At 44.9% G+C, this 5,721-nt stretch overlaps 1 pseudogene; it reads right to left on the reverse strand.

Annotated features, from left to right (window-relative positions):
* Positions 1 to 301: 301 nt before the first annotated feature.
* Positions 302 to 2,692, reverse strand: LOC120033172 (annotated as a pseudogene).
* Between the last annotated feature and the right edge of the window lie 3,029 nt (positions 2,693 to 5,721).

Consider the following 5,721-nt stretch of genomic DNA (forward strand, 5'->3'; position numbering starts at 1 on the left):
CTTACCATTGCTAAATGTTTCCTTAAGGTGTGCCCTCGTGAACAACTACAGCTAATGCAAAAGTCCTTCACCTGCTGTGCTCTGGTAGTTGACCTCTAGTTGAGACGCCTGCTCCTCAGGGAACTCATTCATCTGTACCGAGAGCAGCCTCCGCTTCCCATCTATCTGTTGTGAAACAGTAATCAGTCAGTGTACAGAATCGGATGGGGAAGAGATGCAAGCTAGACACCCCTTGATAGAAAAGCACCACCAGCATTGATCAAATCATACACTTCAAAGCTTACTCTGGTGAAATACATTGTCAGTCGGGTGCCACACAGCAGCCACACAACAGGTCATCCCCACCTGCTGAAACCCACCTTAGAGGAAAGAAAACAGGACCCCAGTTCAGAAAATGCAAACAAATTAAAACCATGTATAGCTTTGGGTCCTAGCTCTATACAAATCCAATAAAGAAACATCCGTGTCTGCAGAATTATAGTTTTGTGCAGTATAAACTCAATCCCCATAGACAAACCGGTTTGCCTCTGTAGTAAACGAGCAAGCCTCGTGTTCTGAGTCAATGGAAGCAGAGGCCGATGTCTCAGATGACATGTGATGCACATCTATAGGAAGGTGGGAGAGATATTACTTGTACGGTGTTGTGTTCATTCGAGTAAACAACAGAAAATCAAAGTCAGTGTTTCTTATTGGAAAAGTCCAGGTATTCCCTGTTTGTTTTCTTCCATTTAGTGCCTAATGAACATGACAGGTGAGTACAGTACATACAGACTAAAAATAAAATGGCCTTCAGGTGAATGTATCGTTACTCACAGAGCTCCTCTCATCTTGGTGGAACCTGAAGGCCTCAAGCTGAAACTGGAGTTTGTCATCCTGGGTTTGCTGCAGGAAGTGGGACTTGGAGCCTGTCTGTCTCGCATCAGTCAGACCCCTGATGGGATGAAATAAAAACAAAGTTGAATTTACATTCACAATATACAGAAGTATAGTAAGTTGGAAGGAGAACGCACGGTTTAGAGGCCATTTCAGGGGCCAGCGTAGCCACACAGCTGTCCACGTAGACACGGAGAGTTGTGTGGTGGGCTTGGATAATGGAGGCTTCAATCCTCATGACATGCCCCAGAAAGTAGACACTGGAGGGCCTCTCAAATTGCCAGTCATCTGAAAGAGAAGAAAAGCTAAAGCAGCAATAGAGCCCTACAGTGGAGGTGTCATAATACCCATAAAACCTAGCGGTCAAACAGGGAAATGGTTCCAGTTGTTTTTCCACCATTCATTTTTCCCATAGGGGATTTTGGAAACTCTTAAAACAAGGGCTGTGTGATGTTTTGATGTCCAAGAGAGATTTGCATGGCTAAGGTTACTTTTACCAATATATTCCGCTCTCTTTACTTTCAGATTCTAAAATGCTAATTAGCATCAATGTAGACATCATGCAGGACTCCAAATCCCTGCAAGGTCCTGTATGTCATCTCTAGCTGACACCTTTGCTAGCAGGTATTGTGTGAATTTCAAACTTGCACAAAACAGTACAGAGAATTGTCAATTTAAAGAGACTTTGCCAATGTATTCATTACTACATTTAGCCATCATTAGATAGTTAATCCAGAGATTTTTACCTTTGCCTTGATTCGGCAGTCTCGTCCAGATCATCATGGCATTTGTAGTGCTTTATGATAGCCACATTAGCAGTTCATGAGGGGGGGGGGGGGGGATACAGGAGAATACATTAATAAAAATGACTGTCCTAGAGAGAATTACACGGTTATCAAAACATCATGGCAGAGTAAGCCTACATAAAATGGGGAAAATGAGTGGAACCATTTCCCTGTTTGACCGCTAGGTTATGGGTATTATGACGGATACGGTGGTTCTCTATAACCCAAAATGGCAGAGGTCACTTGTTTTCAAAGTTTGAGGGTGGGCCTTGGCGATTAAGAATTTGCTTTAGCTTCTTGGCCAAATGTGTTCACAGTATCTCAAGTTTCTACTGGAGTGATGAAAGTTACAGATTGCACCTTTAAACCCTATGTTCTATACCCACCTGTCATGAGCCTGAGAGAAAAGACCAGCTGCTGCTCTGCGACCTTGGTGGAGGCAAAGGGAACCCAGGTAGGCTTCAGAGCATTACTGGTCACATTGTTGCTTCCTGATGGATACAAACGTTTTACAGCCAGAGCCAGGGTTGTGTTCATTAGAGCATGACACGGAAAACATTTGAAAAGTGAGAATGAAATAAAAGTCAACTCCAACCTCATTTGTTCTTACAATGGGAGGGCCTTTCCCAAGGAAATCCTGCTTGACCTCCACCCGAACCACGTCCTCCCTGCACTGGACCGCTACACTGGTGGCAGACACTGGATTCTTCAGCTCAAACTTCACTGGCTCTTTTGCTTCCTCCTTCACCGTGTGGTTCAGGACTCAGCCACGCACAGGCGGTTTCCCTGGTCGAAACGCCTGTTGCTTTCTGGCAGGCTGTTGAGGTTAATATTTTACAGGCACCTGAGTTGGTTACTGAACAGGGTTTCTATGTTCAAACTGTACAGGAGATGGTGCAGGTCTACCGTGCTCAGTTTGCACAGGGATTTGAACAGGTATCCTTTGTTCAAATGGCATAGCGGTCTGAATAGGTCTTGGGTGGATATCCTTGAGTCTGTGCTCACACGCTCTTCTGCTTTCTGCTGTGGACCATAGCTGGCAAAGTTAGATGTTTCTTGACTACGTGATGGCATTGGAAAAAGCAAACTCTGAGCATAACTGAATGACCTGAATGAGACAAGCACAACAAACCCAACCAAATCTACTCACAACCCCATTCTGATTTTAGACATGGTGTCCATTGTGGATTCAATGACATTTCATTTGAAAGCATAATCTGTGAGCTTGCTCCTGACTCCTCCCACTTGACGTAAGTGAAATTGCTGCCCGGAGAGTTGCACAAGATTATGGGTGTCTCAATACTCTTTCATGATTTTCTATCCTTGTCTCCTGTCACTCATAGAGGGTAGGGCATGAAAGGACTCTTTACTTTTGAGATGCTGTCATGTTTTGTCTCATCATGTCTTGTCCCTGTGCTTCCCTCTGCTGGTCTTATTAGGTTCTTTCCCTCTTTCTCTCTCTCTATCGTTCCGTTCCTGCTCCCAGCTGTTTCTCATTCTCCTAACGACCTCATTTACTCTTTCACACCTGTCCCCTATTTTGCCCTCTGATTAGAGTCCCTATTTCTCCCTCTGTTTTCCGCTTCTGTCCTTGTCGGATTCTTGTTTGATGTTTGCTGTTCCTGTGTCCTTGTTCCGCCCTGTCGTGTTCTTTGCCTTCTTCAGATGCTGCGTGTGAGCAGGTGTCTATGTCAGCTACGGCCAGTGCCTTCCTGAAGCGACCTGCAGTCTGTGGTCGCGTCTCCAGTCGTTCCTCTCTATTGACGAGAGGATTTCAGTTCCTGTTTTGGATTGACCATTGATAATATCCAGGAGAATCATTATTTGTTTATTACTGGAATAAAGACTCTGTTACTATTACGTCGCTTTTGGGTCCTCATTCACCAGCATAACAGATGCACCCTCAGTATAACTGACTTTTGCTTATAAGCTTTGTTCGAATACTCGTACTAACCGTACTATTTGTGACGTAAATTGAGTATATTATTATTAGTATGCCAAAAGTTCCCGGATGTCATACTAAATTCGCCAAAATACGAAGTAAACGTGTACTTTTTGGGCCCATAATGCAATTTTTCTGAAAATGGGCGTGGCCTCACAACGTTATCATATTCGATGAAAATGGTGGAAAATATGCAGCCGAAGTCCGACAATGCATTGGAGATTGGGGCGGCAGGTTGTCTAGTGGTTAGTGTTGAACTAGTAACCGGAACGTTGCAAGATCAAATCCCCAAGCTGACAAGGTAAAAATCTGTCATTCTGCCCCTGAACAAGGCAGTTATGAGGAAAAGCCATCACACCCTAGGGGTTTGAAGCTTGGCCTCTATACGGGGATCTTAGACGTCCACGTCAGATGATCAAGTGGCTCCAGTGGCTTGAAGAATGTGGTGTGTGTGTGTGTGTGTGTGTGTGTGTGTGTGTGTTAGGTTATTTATGATCGTTCCCAGTGGAGGGACAGTGAGCAGGCCTCATCTGGAGCCTATATGAGCTGTCAACAGGCCTGTCAATCACACCTAAGGGGCGGGGAGACAGAGGGGCAGGAAGTACATGGCCTTCCAAAATGAAAACGTTCGCACTTACTGACCTCTACCCTTGTTGATTTGCTTTCAAAGAAATAGAAAAATGCTTGGATGTGTATCAAGAATGTGGCAATGTAGTATAAATGCTGTCTAGGCTTCAGTTCAACAGGCTAACCCCCGATGACTCGGGTTTAAACACACACAGCCATCCACACGCAAACACACACCACCTCGTCTGTGGAAATTCTGAAAAGAAACATCACATATTAATCTGCAAGGACTATTCTTGGAAGAATCAGCAAACCTATCTCCCATAACTCATAATACAATACCGTAGCTACCGTTGCGCTGAAATACTGGAATACATTAACTATCTTTCCTCAGCCGTTTTTTTCCAAAATACATCCCACCTGAAAAGCCTCCATTGTCAGGAACTGGCTGTTATCTCCCGATCAGCAGGCAAACAAAAGACAGAGGGGAGAATAGAGACTATAGCCCTGAGATGAGTCTGAGGTCGCCCCAAACGGCACCCTGATCCAGTCTGGCAGTGCACTATATAGGGAATAGGGTGCCATTTAGGATGCAGTCCGAGCCCCGGTCTGTCAGTCAGCTCCCTTGGTCCATTTCTCCATCTAACTTAGTTAACAGGCTCTAATGTGGCCTATGGGGAGCCCTAATTTGGCCCCTGAGGGCCTCCGGATAGGGTCTGGCAACCTCTACGACTCTGTTTCCAATAATCCTGGCCCATCTGGAGCTGAAGGGGAGCGCAGGAAGAAAGGTAGTCATGACAACAACCCCCCTCACACACACAAAGTCACACACACACACACTTGACACACGCAAACACCCACACTCTGCTGCACCAGCAAACCAGCTGCTCATGTGTTTATTAAATGAGAGAGCAGGGATTGGGGAAAGCTGTTGACTATAGGAGGGCACTGTGCTCTTCACTTGACCCACCTTGTCTGACTTTGCACTCCAAGGGACAGTCACCGATATGAAGTTTCAAGTTAAAGTTTTTTATTAGTTGTATGGCATACACCGTCCAACAAAACGCTTACTTGCAGGTTCCTTCTCAACAGTAAGAAATATTAAAAGACAAGAATAAGTTGTGTCTTTGATTGAGATCCTAAAATTCACCTACGGTATATGGGTTCTATACTTAATTCTATGTTACACCTACTCAGATTTCACGTGGACACAGATCAGCAGTAGCATTGGCACTGTCCACTGAGCCTCATCAAAAAAGTGTTGTCTGTGTGTGGACGATGTAAACGGGATGGGGGCCAGCACAGATGTTCTGTCACACCAACACACTGCTATAGACCAACACTAATACACACGTATAATACAACCTCGCAAAGTCAGAAATGAGGTGATTTTGCCACTGCTCCACGGTGGAACATATGGGTAACGGTTATGAGGCTCAATTAGGATGTGTAGGAGAAACAGAGGGAGTTATAGCCGTCTGCTTTTGGGAGATAGAAGTGTTCAAGATTAGCAGGTTTGTTGCTTGTTCATCGTCATTCCGCAACGGTGATTGC

This window comes from Salvelinus namaycush, chromosome 40, assembly GCF_016432855.1.
Source record: "Salvelinus namaycush isolate Seneca chromosome 40, SaNama_1.0, whole genome shotgun sequence".
In the NCBI taxonomy this organism is placed as follows: Eukaryota; Metazoa; Chordata; class Actinopteri; order Salmoniformes; family Salmonidae; genus Salvelinus; species Salvelinus namaycush.